The 18163-nt window shown below is 38.5% G+C and overlaps 1 protein-coding gene across 2 annotated transcripts in view; it reads left to right on the forward strand.

Moving 5' to 3' along the window:
* fibcd1b (fibrinogen C domain containing 1b) overlaps positions 1-18163 on the forward strand; it is a 231152-nt gene that overhangs the window by 83024 nt on the left and 129965 nt on the right. The window contains exon 2 of one of the 2 annotated variants that reach the window (XM_069183545.1): positions 17443-17551. The gene's annotated coding sequence lies outside the window, so the exon portion shown is untranslated. Of the gene's footprint in view, positions 1-17439; positions 17552-18163 lie in introns of both variants that reach the window. The other variant, XM_069183544.1, reaches the window with a different exon arrangement.

An 18163-nucleotide genomic window follows, 5' to 3' on the forward strand; every position in this document is an offset into this window, starting at 1 on the left:
CTCCTTTATTCACCGAGGAGCTGACAGTGTGAAAAATGGAGAAGATCCCTGACAAGTTAGTATTTCAGAGGCATGTGTGTATGGTCCTTGCTTGCCCAGTGCTGACAAGCTGATTAGCAATTGCCAAATCCAAATTGGAAGGAGAAATAAAAATAAACAGTGAATGTGCCTCTTTTATTGAATAACTGCAACAGTGGCTTTGAATGCGCTGAAATAATGTGCATGTCCTCTTGTGTTTATACAATATTAACCTGTTGTTGAATACCTGTTTATGATGTTATACAATTACTGATAATTGCAGTAAAAATATTATCATCTTGAAACTTGGAATATTAATATTGCTTTTAATGTCCTCTGTTAAAATGCCTTTGATTCATGTTTGCTTGTTTTGTAATTTTATTGTATTTTGTCTTTATTAAATAATAGACTGCATGCAAGAGGGTACTTACTGTATGTTAAAGATGACTAAGTACTGTACATCCATGACACCATATTTGCATAACCATGGCATTTCTGTTGGGCTTAAATTGTATACTCTGATTGCCGTAGATACTGTCTGATTAAGAAGTGTTTCAACTATTTGTGAATTGTCTCTGGGAGTGTTTGAAAAATGATTACTTTATGATCCTTGATAACATATGCACAATCTGGCATTTGCTTTATAACTGTATTACGAATCTAACATAAAGCATGTCACATTTTCACAGAAAACCAGAACTACAAATCTCGAACCAAGATGTCTAGGTCATTTTTTCGCCTCAACATATTTAACAAGTCATTCACCGAACCGATCATAAGTCAGCAATCAACATAATCCATTCTTCTGCAGCTTAGTTTACGACAGCAGTCATCACTCCAGAAATAAGCACCCATCTCCACAAAGTGTTTTGATTAAAGACCAGTACTTCAAGAGTAATTCAGGAGGTGGAATTGTCAGCAATGAAGTGTCCTAGAAAGTCTCTTGACAGCCATATTGCTGATGGATTATGAACTCTTTAATGCACTCCTCAATGGTCAGTTACCATTAACTTATTAAGGTTTGTGTAACAACATTGTCAGACTGCTCTGCTAATCCTGTGACTCTTAACAGTCTCCATCTCTTTCTTCCTGTGCATTCTCAGAAGGGCAAAAGAAAGGTCACAAGCTAGGAAAGTTTCAAACTGTTTGTGTCTATACTTTAATACTTGATCTGCTGTCTGCAACTTTAGCAAACACCTTCTGAAAATGTGTATAATTTTACACCCTATCCAATTGTGACAGTCTGCTAGCACCTAGGACTGGTCACATGAGTCTCAAAGATATTTCAATCTGGAGATTATAATTTGTCATTGTAATAATGTAGGTAGAGAGGTTACATGCTCAATCTGTATTAAGTATAGAATGTCAATGAACAGGGTCTGTTCCTGTGACCAAGTCTGTCTTGTTCTCTTCAAGTTCTAACAATGATCTCACTCCCCTGAGAATGACTTGAATGAATGCTACATTGTGACATTGAACGAATGTCAGAGAGACTGACCTTTGCTTATTTTATTTATTCTTTAACAACTTGCTTTCTAATTCTTTCTGATCAGATGGTTAATTCTTGTCCATATAGTACAATGGGTCTTGGGTCTCCAGACGCCCTCCAGAGATCTTTGAGTCACAAAGTGACCTGCTGAGGATAAAACAACAGATAGTGATTGGCAGTATGTAACAACAGGTGAAAAAAACTGAGAAGCACAACATTTAAGAATATTTCAAGGCACAAAAATAGAGCTAAATAATAATGGATACCTTTTAGCATAACAAAATTGTATGCCCTGATAGTATCGCTTACTAACTGTTGTTGTTGTTGGTCCAAAAAGCAATTACAGTAACAGGTTAAAGACAGCATGCCTCTAAAACCTCATTTAGTGTAACCTATAATCCAATCATCATATTGATGATCAACTACTGTAGTTTCAATTATTGCCTCTATAACCGCTTTGGCTTGGTCACCTTTTTTACAGATTGGTGTTGCATCAACAATATTCTAGTCAACACTACCTCTACCTTGAGTAATACACTTGAATGAGTTGACCTACAGTAACATATCATTTACAATGTAATACTTGCATTGTGTTTTATACTGTAGGTACTGTAACTGTACCTTTACTTCTGAACTATTTGAATAATGAACCAATAAAGGCCTTAAGAACATCCTATATACAGTACATCTACTGTAAAAGAAAATATTTCTGTGAATTGTTTAAATGACTAAATCAGAAGACACCAGAGCCACCAGGAACAGAGTTTGAGATCCCTCCTCTACAGTAGTACAGTTCTGCCTTTTCCAAGATAATACTGTTTCATCTAGAACGTATTTTGCTCAGACAGAGGCATGTTGCCCAAGTTCTCCTCTAGGGCACACATGAATTAAATCTTCATTTAATATTATTAAAACCTTGGAGGCCAGTTTACCTTAATTTTTTTTTCTGCACTGTTGATGTGCACCCTGTAAGAAAAACTCACCATTTAAAAAAGTGTTTGAGCTCCAAATGTAGCATTTAGCATTCTAGTTTCCCCTTGGTTTACTTGGGGGTAACTCATGCTGTTATAGAGTGTAGGTACTGTACATGTTCAGGAGCCCTTAGAGGCGCTTACTGTACTTTTTTTTTCTAGTTTTGTTAATTGATTTATTAAACCAATTGTGCCGCTGCCTTCGATTTACTTTAAGGGTGACTCTGTGATGTTGTTCAAGCAGAATATCTTTTAAATGCTGCCATCTGTTTTCTGCTGATTCCAGAGCTATCTTAACCATTTGTGTTATAACCTCTAAACCTCCCCTGCTTTGGAAACTCAGGCACCCATTGAAAGGGTAGCCCAAGGGTAGCTGAGTGTAGCCCACTTCCGGGAACGATGGTCCCAGAGGATCAAAGCTTTATGTTTTTATCTAAAGTGAAAACGCAGACCATGAGAAAGCAGTTTCTCCTGCTTTGTCAAGACGAATGTAAAATGGCCTTGGTCTTGACATGGGCATTTTCATATTAAGCAACATGAGACATGGTTGGCAGTCCTTAATACATTATTATCATTCCATGTGTATTGCAGAAGTTCAGCACAGTGATACTATTCTATGCTCTGCTTTCACTTGGATGTTTATCGGCCATTTACCTAGCAGAATAAATATTCAATAACTAAAATAATAACCAGAGGGTTGAGAACAGGAGGAAAACATTTACACAAAGAGATATGGGGGACAGGATCAAAGTATCCAATTCTGTTGTCTAAGCAGATTTCCTGGGATCCTTCAGGAAAAGGCCGGATGAGATCTTCGAATCAATAAAGTAGAAGCAGCTGAACAAGCAAAACGAACCAAATGCCCTCCTCACACTTATAACCCCTTTCATGTCCTGATAATAATAATAACCCTAAATCCTCCTGCCGTTGTAACGTCTCTCAAACACTAAACAGTGGATTATTTTGCTGACACTTTTTGTTGTTTATCCTTCTGGTAATCCCCAACTTAACAGCACTTTGGGGATCATGTCTGTCACTGAAGTTAATTCTCTTTCTGCAACCATGCAGCCAGAGAAGAGTGGCCCTTTAATCCTTCAACCCTACTTACTCCTGGGTGAAAACAATAGCCCTGCAGGTGTCTAATTTAATTCTCTAACAATTACATGCCGCTGTTGCTAGCATTTATAAACCAGTTACATCCATTCCAATTGCCAATAATAACATTTTCCATATAGAGCACAAAGATTATAATTATACCACTGTGTCACTGCACTCCTCAGAATATACTGTAACTTCTCAGAATTTGGCACCCCTCTTGCCAAATTCAGGTTACCTGTGGGATAACCTCAGGTACTGGGAAACTGTAGGCATCCATCAAGAAGCAACTACAATAAGTAAGCAGCTGAATGCACACACCTGCAACACACAAAGACGTGTATCAAAAGCAAAATTATGATGAAGCTGCTAAACCTCTCCCAGCACCATGGTCAGGGAATTCAGTGAGAATCCACCAGGAAAACAGTGGTTGAAATCTAGCTATCTTCCTCAAACTGGCTAACACAAACAGGACTTATTATTTAGCCATTCCACAGAATAATAGGTTAACTGTCGGAATCATTACCATTTGCTCAGCTAAAAGCAACACCACAGTCATCACATCAGACTGATATCCATATCAACACCTTCCCAGAACGTGCATCAACCATGCCGGATGACAGCTCAGCTGAACCTTGAAAAACGCACAACCCACCAAGTCAGAAAACATTGACACAACCACACTACTGTATGAAAGATTTAATTCACCTTCAACATTGATCATTACACTACTGTAAGTTGTAATATTTTCATACTTCATATCAAGTACTGTACTTTTTAGAAGTCAGTTATAACTCATTTTTTCAAAACTACAAATCTGTAGATAGCAGTGGACAAAAAGCATTGGAAAACCTTTTTTTCAGAGCTGAATTAATGAGGGAAAATTACAGTATTTATGTACAATGTAATACCATTCCTGCTCCTTGGGCAAGATGCTGAGTCGACATAGATTCTGGAAACGGCTGATGGTAATATCTGAGGGACATGAAGCCAGACAGCGGTATAACCTGTACCCAGATTCAGAGGGAGTGTCTGAAAGGATCATACTAACCTGCATAGCAGACAAGAGAGAGGAGGAGCATAGGAGAAGATTGACAGGTTGAAATCTCCAAGTCCAGCAGTCTCGTAAAAAAAAACCTTTTATTAATTTATTAAGATCAACAGAAAATTCAAGTTGTAGTCCTGTTTGTTTGACAGACATATCTAAAATAACAGAACACAGTCCATGTGGAATATATTGTTCCTTATGACAAATATTTGCCAGTCAAATGTGGTTTTGCTGCTGTTTCATAGTGATGTTCCAGTGCTTCTCCCAGATTCATGAGCCTGTTTTAACTGCACTGTGCTCTTCTAAGCTACTGTAATTCAGTATTTATTTATAGAATAGTGTGTAGCCACATGTTAAATGCAGATTTTTATTTAAACTCGGTTTGGCAATTGAATTCAATTTTGACCAAGCAGTCCCCAGTGGAATTTAGTATTTCCTTTGCAAATTTGAGCTCAGTACAAGGAAATTCCATACAGATTGATGATACAGTATGTGTCCTTTCGACACATCATCAAGTAAATTACTCTCTCCTCCGACTGAGCCTTAACATTGCTGAGCTCTTCGTAGAGCAGAAGGTTATCCGAAATGTAATTTAGTAGCAAAGTGCCTTCATCTTACTCCATGGTGACTGCTGTCCTAATATACTATAGTCTCTGTTGCAGTATTACATAGTTTTATGTGCAATGGTTGTCATGAAAATATAAAATGTAGCAAACTATAAATTCCTTGCATTTGTTTTTACTGTATCTCTTTATAGTATGGTAGCAGTAAAGCTCTTCAGAAAAATCAGGTAGTCCTACTAGAGAGGCATGGAAGACGTAACGGGCTTCACGGTTGCAAATTACAGGGGGTATGCTTTTCTTCTATGCTTGCCATTTGTAAGATCCCCTAAAGAGATGCATGCCCCTCGTTTCTCTGTCTCTCATTGCCCTAAATTCTCCTATCCTGAACGGATTTGCCTGATTTGGGACAGAGCCGCTCTGGGCTGTCAGCTTGAGTTTTCAGTTGGAACTGTAATCGAAGACTCAAGATTTAGACGGGGATTTTCTCTTAGAGTGTTTGTCTTTTCGTTAATTAATGCAATGTACAGTATGTGCTGTAATCATCAGTCTTCTCCCTGATTAACACTCAACTAGGTTTCACTCTAAAACTGCCAGTTTGCCTCACGAAGAGCTGAAAATAATGCGTTGATAGTGTGTCACACAGTAGCTCTTTCTTTAACCTTTACTGGCCGCTTGCTATACTCTGGCTATACTTCGGCAAAGTACTGCTTGTGTGCATGCTGTTTAATTGCCCAGCTGATCTCAACGTACACTGTTCTTAATTTCATTAACTTGCAGAATATGCCCGCCTACTCTCAATTTGCATTTCACACATCATAAAACACTGGTGGATTGGGTGCTAGATGACAGTTTGATTCCAGGGTGTAAAAGAAGGTATTACATTTAAGGAGTGTTAGCATTTTTACAAACCTTGAAATGAGATTGAGTTATTTCAATTAAACATTTCAAAACACAGTTTATATGGCAACAGGGAGTTTAAGAAACATTTTTGAGGAGCTAGTGGATCAGACAGTGGCCATGGTCAGGTCTGTGTTGATAAATCAACTGAACAGATGCTGGGAATTTCTCCATTCAGAGCTACGCTCCCTTCTGCTCAGAGTTAATCACCAACAGGTGTTTCACCCAAACCTTTTATTTTGGAGTGGAGAATCTGGTTAATTTCTTAACTGTTACTTATAGAGAACAAGATGCTTCCAGAGGAAAGAAATTAGCATTACCCCTTAGAGGACAGGTATAATACAGTAAGTATGCTCAAAACAGGGAGTTTTTGTGTTACAAATAATAACATCATAGAAAAATCTACTTGCCTTATTACGCTGCCACATACAGTACATACAGTAGAAGCTTTGGTTCAAAGTTCTTTACTGTTGGTCTCAAGGAGTGGGAGAGGATATACAGTAGGGGAGGTTAGGTCAACTACATTTCTACTCTGCAGTGCAAAATGACTTTAAAATTAATAGCCAGTGCCATTTGTGAGCACTTAATGGACAGGTGTGACATTTCAGAACCGGTTGTACAGTACAGTAAGTCAGTAATGCATCTATAAAGGTAATGCAAATGAGTCTATAGGAAAAAATACTATAAAATAAATGACTGCATTACAGCACTGCTATTATTGCCATCATACCAAGAGATTTTGGTACTGTTCCTGGATATATGAATATTAGTAAATTACAGTTTTAGAAAGTATTTAATGAGAAGGCAAAAAAGATTAAACTATTAGAATGCTGTGAAGATTAAGAGAAGATTTTTATGTCTCTATTCTCATAACTCTGCTTTGTGTTGCTTATAGAATATCTGAATTTACAAATTCATTGAGGGTGCCAGTTTTACATGTCAATGGGCAGGAGCATCGAGAGGAGCTCATCTGAAATCATTAAAGGTCTCTCCGGGGCTGAAACAGCATGTGTCTAAGGCTGCCGTTTATTGATTGCTGGGGCCTTGACATTCCAATACACTGCCAGCATTATTCCAGCTCTCCAGCTACTTCTATTGCATGTTTGTGTTTTTAGAGGAATACATAAGCCCTATGTCAAAATATACAAACAAAGTGATGAACACAAAACCACCTGCATAGAAAGCCAATGTAGATGTTTTTCAAGCCTGCATAAACGGAGACTCACTTAACTCTTATCTTGACTATTCACTGTATAAATGTCTACATTATACACTGTGCAGAACAGACCCGAGTTTATTCCTGAGGATAATTAAACCTTTTCTTTCCATCCCTTGAAGATTAGGCTGTGCAATTTGAGCATATTTAAACCATATAGATAACAATGTATATATTCAAAGAAACGCCGACCGCAATAGTATTACAATATGTTAATCCAGTTGTCCACCCAGGCATTCATTATTAGGAAATCTTGGTCCAGGGCAAGGTAAGCTGTAATCCGGTTATGATTATTTAAAAATTAAAGGCTTCCCTTCATCCAAGGGTGGCTGTAGTATATTTAATATATCCATCTTTACATTTTCTAGCCAGTTCTTCCAGTTCAGTGATGTGGGGAGCCTATCCCAGCAAGCAACAGGCTCAAAGCTGGATACATCCTGAGCGGGATACTAGTCCATCACAGGGCAAAGACAGACTCAGACACACACACACTGACACCAGGGCCAACTTTCCCAGAAGCCAACTCACCTGCCAGTATGTCTATGGACTGTGGGAGGAAACCAGAGCACCTGGAGGAAACATACAAGGAGAACATACAAACTCCACACACACAGACAGCACCCCAGACGTGAACACAGAGCCACATGCATTCCACTTACTGTACAGTACGTGCACCTCTGTGTGTACAGCAGAATCTAGAATTCGTGAACAAATGTGCAGTTGTTCACGGTATTACATAATATTATGCCTCATACTGCAGCCCTGTAGAGGTTTCTGGTGTCATGTTGTAGGACAGTTCTGCAGCTAATTTGCTAAAAAGGAACTCACAGGGGACTTCACTGTTTATGTTTTAATTGCCTCACCACTTCATTTCCACAGCTGATTATATTTAATGCATTGTTGAATTGAAGCCCATTAAATGAATAATTAATGTTATCTATAACACTGTTTATATTATGAATATTAAAAAGTACCCTATTTAAAAAATGTTTATTGTCTTCCTTGACTCACTTTTGTTCTCTCCTCTTCAAGAGAGAACACAGCAGTTTCTGTTTCACAGAGTGATCTCAAAAAGGGTGGTGAAGTAGTGTTCATTCTTCTGGTAGTGAGAGAGCAGTACTGCCCACAATCATTAACATTTTTTTGCAGTTTTCAAACAGATCTGAGTGTACTCTGGCCTAAAAATAGTTCATACAGTACAGTGACAATCTCTAGCTTTTGTGTGCTGTATTTCTTCTGCTGTAGTGATGTTGTCAATGTCTTGGTACAACTGATACTGACTGAGTTTTCCTCTAGTACTAATTCAGTGCTAATTTCTTTAATCACTCTCATATTAGTTTGTTAACAGACTTAAATGACTTAAATACCATAATAAGAATCTTCACAATTTCATACACACATGCTCACTAACTACAGTAAATTACATAGTTTAGATAATTACAACAATTGTAGCAATATAATAAAGCTAAATCAGATATATTCTTAATACAAAATAAGTTACATATCCTGTTCCTTGACTTCACTGAAAAATGTATGCCTTAGATATTTTGTTCTTGTGTCTGCATAGCCACTAGACACTAGATTAATCTACAGGTTCTTTAAGAACATTTTGTCACAGGGTAACCCTGGAAACCCTTTCGATCTTATGATAGAAATACTAAGTTAACTCTATATACAGTAGACATGAAAATAGATCAGCTCTAAGTGGTTTACTAGATCAATATATCCTGGGCTGTTAGGGGTTGATAGGTTTGGGAAACAGTGTTGATAATACTCATAGGGTTTTGGGACTGTTTGGGACTGTAACACAGTAATGGAATATTGTCAGTTTAGTTGTGAACACATTTCATAGCGTGCTTAGAGGCCCTGATTTTGATTTCAAAATAAGGTATAGTTGGTTGCTTTATTTAATCTTTAGCCTAGAACTTTGAATAATAAACAGATGCTATTTTTATTATTTTACTTTAGACTAAAATTACATTTTCTGTGGAAAGTAAAGATTCATAGCATATTTTAAAGGGGAAGAATTCCTTGAATAGAAAATAAGATTACTAGATCTGTAGTTATTCTTAGAAATTGACCTTTAGTTTCATTAAGTCATCTTTGAGGTACTGTACAGTACATCAAGGTTAAATGTTGTTTTGCCATACAAAGATTTACCGAATGATATTAAATTTCATTTGTGATTGAAAATTCCTGTGGTGTTTCCATTCAGCCAAAATGTCAGTTGCATCAGTGACAAATGAGGACATTCAACCCACCTGGTCATTTGATTTTTAAAAGCCAAGTGATGTGACTATCTCCTCCAGCCTTTTTCTGGAAAGGCCAGAGTATTGTCTTCACCAACATGGCTGGGAGTCTTTCCAAACTCCCACACTCCTTTATGTAAAAAAAAGCACCTGCTATTCTCCATTTTCTCTCCACTCGTCTTCTGGCTTGTTCTTCACTGTCCATGGAGTCATTTTGTCAGACCCTTTCAGGATTTTGAAAGAAATGAATTAATTGTGGATCAAATAAAAATAAGAAACTGAAATACAGTATGTAAATCTTAGGTTCTGGCTTTGTCTTGAAAGGAGAGGAAAATTTTCTCAGCTTCAACTCACTCATATTTGATTGTGCTGTATTTGATGAATATGGCATTGACAGCTGGTATTTACTGCAAGCCCGTTGAAGAGGGCAGGGCATGACACAAGGATTTAAAACTCAGACAAGTATTCAAAGATTCTGTTTAGTAGACAGCGAGCATCAGAAATACCTAAATGACGTCTTTCAGTGGACGTGCAGTAGAGAAAGAATGTTTCTCCGATTCGTGGTGCTGTATGTGATGTAGCATGTCAGGCTGGCTACAAATGTACCTTGTTGAATAAATAAGAGATCAATAGGAGGGTGCTGAGTGCATTTTCAGTAAACACTTAAAAAGCAGCATATGAAAGAATCCTTCCTGGCAAAAGGGATGTGCGTGCAGGAAATAAGGCAAGCTAATGTTTTTGAAGTGGACCTCATGCTGGAGCTCCTGTGCAGCACACAGCCAGCAGATGTGGGACATCCCTGCATTCATGCAGATCTGTCTGGCCAGGCCTGCTAGCTTACAAGGGCCAGATTACAGGAGAATAATCAGCCATCAGACAGCCTGCGCAGGCAGTCAAAAGGGTGGAGGGGACCTACTGTACCCTACAGAGGCATTAAACACCTGCTATCGTTAGGTTAGCAATAAGCTTGGTGACATGTAGACGTTACTGGCATTTGCATCGCCCCTGCAGAATATACAGTACAGCTGGCTGCAGGCTGTAGCACAAGGTTGGTAGTTTAAACACATATTAACTGAATGTCTATGTAACATTTTGAGACAAAAATTTGCTGGAGGGTTAATACTGAATAGGAGGTGTTTTAGTTTAAAGCCTCGAAGCAGCCTGTCAAATTTGCCTTTTGCTTTTCTTTGTTGCACGCAGAAGGTCATGGGGTTGTGATTAAAACACAAGTTTCTGATGGTGCACCTTTTTAATCCTCGTCTTTTTTTCTTTGCTCCACCATTTTCATTTTCCCACATGGAGTAAAATCTCTACACATACCCACTATTCACTGCACAACAGGTTGTAAAGGTCTTATTTAAGCAACATAGATCTGCATCGTCTCCACATCCATTGAAGTAAGAAAGGACTGTGGAGTTCTCTCCAGGGAGAAAGGGTCCTGATAATTGTGTACGAGGAAAGCAAGCTGCATCATTATTGAAACAGTGTCTTAGGATTCCTTTTTCTAATATGGCAGAAACTCACCTGGGAAGGAAATTAACAGATTGGAATTGGAAAGGAGATGTAGCAATATGTCACACCCTTTTCAGAAAGGCAGACAGCTATGAAATTACAGGAGAAAGCATGAAAAGAAAGCAAACTATGTGGGGAAAATGAGACAAGAAAATGTCAATTTGTATGCGCATCATAAACAGCAGTACATTCAGGCTGGAATGGGCTGTAAACTGTTAAAATTTATTGCTTTTGTTGGGTAGATTTCTTGTTGTCTAATAAAGATAATATATTCATAGCCAGTATATTTCCCAGTAACACTTGTACTGCTTTATTTCCATAGGGAGAAACACGAATACTGTAGGTAGAGCTAATTCATTTCACTGAATGTCGGTTAATCCTATATTTTGGTGCTTGAAAAAGTACCAGTAGCTTTTTCATAATGGGGTACAGTAGGTTGCATTGTTTTTCATTATTGCTCTTATTAATAGGCTAAATAATTAGTTTCACCAACAATGAACTCACACTGCAGGTTAAAAATTAAATTATCTAACCATCAATTAGTGAAAGGATTTCTCATCAGAGTTCAGTTTTATCAGTTTTATTTCTCTAATTACCATATTACCACCTTGTTGCCACCAGATTTCTTCAAATCTCAGAAGCTCAGAGATGTTGAGTGCTGGGATGAAGGGGATGTTTGCTCCTGTGAATATTTTTAGCTCAGTAGGTGGTCGTCCAAGCCATGTAGCCCATTTGGTAGTTAGTACTTAATTGATCTCATTCAACAATTTCTTAAAAGAAGCCAGGGTACTTCAACATCTTAGTGAGCATGACATACAAGACCTGGAAAAACGCCTGCACTGCACAATTTTACTGACAGTAACAATTCTAAAGTAGAATGACATTTGTTCTCTGATCAAAATGTCTGCTGTCTAATCTAAAATGACAGAGTAGAATTCAGATCCATGTGCGCATCCTTTGTTAATTTGCAAAGTACATTCTGTGCCTTAATTGAAAAATGTATCATGTCATGAGAAATCCATTTGAATCCAGATCACTCTTACTATGTTTTGAATGCAGAGAAGCTGTGTTTAGCTAGATGTTTTAAAGGTTGTGTCAGATTTGAGTGTTTGATTACCATACCAGCAAGTCTATGGTTAGGCATAGAATTAATTGTTCAAACAGATGAGAATTTTCACTTTTCTCTTGGAAATAAACACAGGAACTGGTCAAACCCCATGAGCCAGCTACTTTAGAATGTTTCTGATAACTGGGATATCTGTGCATTCTAACACCACATTAAGCAGGCCACCCTAAATTGGATGCATTTGGATGCCACCAGGGATATAATGCCCCAGATCAGCACTTCTCAGTCTGCAGTTAAAAGAGGAATGCACATCTTGACTTGCACCCTGACTAGGTTTCACCAGTCATAAATCCACTTACAGGATTGGAAAATCCACCAATGAGGAATGAGCAAGGCCCTTAACCCAAACAGTTCCAGGGGCGCTGTACAATGGCTGACCCTGCGGTCTGACCCCCAGCTTCTCTCCCTGTCTGTGTGCCTGTGTCTCATGGAGAGCAATCTGGGGTATGTGAAAAGATGAATTCCTATTGAAGGAAATTGTATGTGGCTAATAAAGTGATCTGATTTTATCTTATGATGTAACCTGTCAAACTGCATTCTGGACTTGCTCTCTGAGGCCCTGGCAATTTGTTAACAGACCACTGTCATCCACGTGGAACTGTTAAGACAAAGGAACTCAGCCAAAAGAAACTAATATTGTATATGCCTTAAGAAAAGTAGGGGTGTTACCCTGGTATCCTGGCCAAATTTCCCATTGGCCTTTACCAATCATGGCCTCCTAATAATCCCCATCGGTGAACTGGCTTCATCACTCTGCTCCCCTCCCCACTGAGAGCTGCTATGTGGTGAGTGCACTGGTGTATCATCCAGGTGGGGCTGTACATTGGTGGTGGAGGGGATCCCCATTACTGTTTTCAGTGGATTGTCCAGAAAAGCACTATGTAAGAGTAAGGAATGATTATTAATTATTATTTTCCTGCTAGAAATGTATTTACAGTACATAAATGTTTGTATTTTCTCAAACCCTAGGTGGTTTGGCACTGTGCTTATGGTGTACACAGCAGATCCCTGATACACCCCTGATCCCTGAGCTGTGAACTGATAGCAGCAGTTCACAGTTGCAAAAAGAATTAGGAAGCTGTAATTATTCTGATGCTTTCATCAGATTTCCTCTTATTGTTTCTAAGCAGAATGTCTTCTGCTTTTAAATGCTTGTAGTAATTACTTTACCCATTTGACATAAAACAGTATATATACTGTATATAGTGGTCTAGACTCCAATGTGTGCACCCCTTTCAGAAGACAGAAAGATGGGACTTGAACTCATTGACATTTCAACGGCCTCCAATTTGTTTTGACTTTATTGGACAGTTAAACCTTTTACGCATACCTTTTATATTCACCTAACCTTTGCCTGCTATATTAAACTTTTTTTTTTCCAGCTACCCTTTGATTTTTAAGTCTGGCATTTATAAAAAAAAAAAAGTCTTTGTCCGTCTTCATCCAAAAGACGAAAAAACATTACCATTACCATTCAGCAAAACACAATACCTGCTAACCTTTCTAACTTCTTTCTTTTCTTGTTATAAATAATAACATCTTTTGTAACCACTGAAAGCTCGGAGTTGCAACAGCCCATAAAGCGCTCACAGAATGCCCATACTGTTGTATCTTTAAAATGCATCACAAGTTATTGATTATTCTCAGTGTATTAGTGAGAGAGCTCCTACTGAAAGCTTTAATATTAAGCTTGTACAGTATGTTCTCCATCAATCCCAGGTCCTCTTTTAATTTAAGATAAGCTTGTTGTGGATGGTATGGCCCTTGCCATCTGTGGAGCAATGACAGTTATTGCTAGTGTGTGTCTCTTGAAACCTCTGGAGTGCAGACATAAGCTTTAAACTTGTGAGAGGTACCTTTCGGAGCATCATGTGACCACTTTGGTGAAGAAGGAAAAAAGGTTTTTTATGATTCAGAAAAAAAACACATTTTAACTTATGAACTATTAATGTGCATACTGTAGCTACGGTCAGGTAAAACAGTAGAAATATCTATGGAATTTTCTAAAATAGGCCATTAAAATCAGTGAAAAGCATTAAGTGCAAGGAGACATTTCTCTGAATGCTTGTTCCTTACATTTGTAGAGTTTAAATGCACTGCTTTTTCAGGGCTGTTTCATTTTTCATTGCGCTGTATATAGTATGTTCACATCACAGTCACTTTTCTAAAGCACTTTGTATCTTAGTAAATTTATTAAGTTGTACTTTACAGCGAGATGTTTGTGGTGATAACATAAATAAAGCACTGCTACTTCTTATAAGAGTCCTGCATTTTTCTTCTTTGAAGGGAGTCAAAACAAAACCAATTTTTGGGGGGGCCGAATTTGCAATTTAGTGATTGTAATTAGACTTGTTGAACTATAGTTCTGCAATGGAAGGATTATTAACTAAATATGAGTAGAGCTGCCTCAATCGAAACATGCACTCAGTTTTGATGTAACATTGCAAGAAGCATCAATGGCAGTATTGTGAATCTGCCATGGCAGACTCTTGAACAAGTTTTATTGTAAGTTCTGATTCAGAATTGAAAGATAATAAACAGGAGGTTTCAAATGTGTCAGACTTAGGAAAGGCACTCATCTAGAAACAGGTTGAGCTCTAGGATCCGAACTCCAGGGTAATATCACTAGCTGGGTACTGTATGACCAGGATTCTACCAGCTTTGGGATTAGTAGGCTAGGAGTCTCTTGGATGTTGTCAAAACAGCACCTCCTGTAGCTTCCTGAGTTTCAGCAAGCTTGCAGCGGCAGGAAGATATGTGCTGTACCTCTCTCTCCAGGCAATACGAGCTCTCCTGTCAGGCATGGTGGAGATACAGCATCTCAAAAGAAAGAAAAGCAGAACAGAGGAGCTTGTCCACCCTTCCTCTTTCTCCACATGCCGTACACAAGTTATTGCTGTGAGCAGAGACATAAAGAAGCAATTAGTGTTTCCAAAATGTGGTTGGTGTAAGATGAAAAATATAAATAAATTAAAAAAAACATACCGAATTTTCCTATCCTTGTCTGGGAATCAAAATATTTCTCAGCAATGTGTCAGGATTGCTTTTGAAGTTTGTTGTTATTCTATTAGATGTTGCTTCACATAGTTGTCTTCAACAAATCAAACAAAAGCTGCCAGCTGTGTATGGCCAGCAGTATGAGAACACTTCATGCATGAAATGAGTTTGTGTTCTTTGTTTGCCTCTATGCAATAAAATCTTTTTATATCTGAAGGTGGTTTTACAGTTTATAAGAGACTAAACAGTAAGTCAGTGATCTCAGTTTGGTGTATTATTAATTTATTAGGTCAACACTTTTTTCGAAACAACTTAACATGTATTTTTTTTTGCTGGAGCAAATACAGTGCTTTGCTCAACGGTACAACAGCAGTGTTCCCAGCCAGGATTTGAGTCAATGACCCTGACCACAAGTATTCACCTCAAATCCGTTATCTGAATTTTATTTACTTTGCGTGTGGTCTTGGTGTGTTTTAACATTTTCTACAGATATGGTTACAGTAATCTGATTTTTGCATTAAACTCAACTTGAAAAGATGTATTCATGAGTAGCTTGTGCAGTTTTCTGATTTGAAGAATTGGTCTCTCCTTTAACGGAAGTAGTGTGGAGGAGTGGTTAGATCTTTGATTTGGGTCAGATCCAGTTCAGATTGCGTAGTTAAAAGAGCCTGTAGTTTAAATGGACACAAATCAGATGTTGTGTGTGTATATTTATATGACACTTGTGGAAATATCCAGCAGCTGTATCACCCTGCAGCCCACAGCCCACAGCTGACAGCCCACTGGAGCTCAGCATGTGTGAGCCTGATCTGTACCTGGAGGGGAGACTCCTGGGAAAGCTAAGGCTGGAAGAGGTGTTAGTGGGGCCAGTAGGGGGTGCTCATCCTGCGGTCTGTGTGGGTCCACATGCCCCAGTATAGCGATGGGGACACTATACTGTAAAAAGGCGCCGTAGTTCAGAGGAGATGTAAAATCAAGGTCCTGACTCTGTGGTCATTTCAAATCAGGGCGTTTCTCGAAAAGAGTAGGGGTGTAACCCCGGTGTCCTGGGGCCAAAAGGCCAAATTTCCCCCTGGCCTTTACCAATCATGGCCTCCTAATAACCTCATCTCTGAACTGACTTCATCACTCTGCTCTCCTCTGCACTGAGAGCTGGTGAGTAGGGAGTGTACTGGTGCATCATCCAGGTGGGGCTACACACTGGTGGGGGTGGTGCTTTGAGTGGAGTGTCCAGAAAAGTACTATATAAGTGTAAGGAATTATTATTAAATTATTTTGACAAAAGCATTAGCCAAAAAAAGTTAAATGGCATTGAATGGGTCAGTACCACATCAGATTTGATTTGTTCTTTCTGTGCACTGATGAATGTACTGTATATTGCCATTTCTTCCTTACAGCAGAAGCATGATGCATATTCAGGCCTGTGTGTGACTGATTGTTTAATGCTGCACTGTTTTGAAGAAATGCGCTTTTTTGGTTGAGCGCAAGTAGACGTTTTGAACTGTGGAACATCACTGCCGATGTCATCCCATATAGAACAGTTCGTAGTGCCGATGTGTTTTCTATTAATCATTCAGCTGTCCAAAGACTCTGAAAAATGTGCAACCAGTATCTGCAGTGCAGCTGTAACAACTACTTTCTGCAATATTTGTACAGTGTAATTTAGCTGGCTACAGTATTACATTATAAACTACTGTGAACTCTGAAATATTTTTCTTGCAACTGGCCAAGAGGAATGAGTGGAAAACCTACAGTACAGCACAAAAAAAGCCTGGATGGATGTGGTATACATGAAAAGAGCTTGGATTTAAAATCTCTTCAAATAAGCTTAAAGTTACATTATCCCTTTCTAGGCTTGTCACCAAAACATGTTTGGAAGTGTCCATTAGTATAATAGAGCTTTTCGCAGCTGGTGAGCAAGCCATAACTGTATAATGTCAGTGAAGCACTTGCAAAAAATGAGTCCCAAGTGTCTTCACTGTGTTCAGAAGGACATAATGTAACTCTGTCACTCGGTGGTTCTTCATATCTGGTTGAAGACAATGTGGCATTTTCTTTAATGTCCATAAAAATCACACAAAAAGCCACATACTCTGGGATTATAAGGATCTGTGTTAAAAAATGTGGAGTGAAGATAAATAAAATTTAGATTTCAGTGTTTAAAACGTTTTCTTCACCTGCCATCACTTATTGAACATTTTGTTTAACATGAGGTCTTGTGCATTTCGCCTGTGACTCTGTGTCTTGGTTTGTTTCAGAAGGCTGTGAAAGGGGAAGAGGAGAAAAACTGAGTGTGTTTCTGATTCTGCCCTGGCCAACATCAAGAAAAAAAAAGCAAGGGAAACATATTTTCTTTGTTCTTCATCTAAGGTAGGTTGCCAAAGTTTCTTTTTTGTATTTAGCGGGATCACAGTTTTACAGTACCTAGACAGATGCCAAGATGTTTTCCTTGAAAACCAGTGTTCTTCCTGTGCACTGATGGGTGTATGCTGCCATTTCTTCTTACCTCAGAAGTACTGTGCATTTTGAGGCGTGTGCACCACAGTGTAGTGGAAACAGGAGTGCAGATTTTCAAAGCCTTTGTTGTAGAGCTATTGGTTCCAGTGATTTCTGTGGGACTGGCTGTTTGATGCTGCACTTGACTTTCATTTTTCATGGCTTACAGTTGCTCTGAACTGATGCCAAACACAGCAGATTATTCAGGGACATACTGTAGTACATGGCATCTCAGAGGGACACTAAAGATTCCATTTGCAGAGGAGGTTCTCCATTTAGCTAGCAGTTTTGTACAAGCATGCTTGGTTTACCTTACTCTTCAGATTGGTTTTCTTACCTGAAAAATGTGTAGTTTTATTTTAAGGTTAAGGCACAAAGCTTACACTGTCTTTGGTTTTTGACTTCATTTAATCTAAGTTTATTGAGAATCTACGAGTTGCTCTTCTACAGAAGTGTTTACTTCCTCCAGAAATGGCTTTGCTGGTT

Source organism: Lepisosteus oculatus, chromosome 24, assembly GCF_040954835.1.
Source record: "Lepisosteus oculatus isolate fLepOcu1 chromosome 24, fLepOcu1.hap2, whole genome shotgun sequence".
In the NCBI taxonomy this organism is placed as follows: domain Eukaryota; kingdom Metazoa; phylum Chordata; class Actinopteri; order Semionotiformes; family Lepisosteidae; genus Lepisosteus; species Lepisosteus oculatus.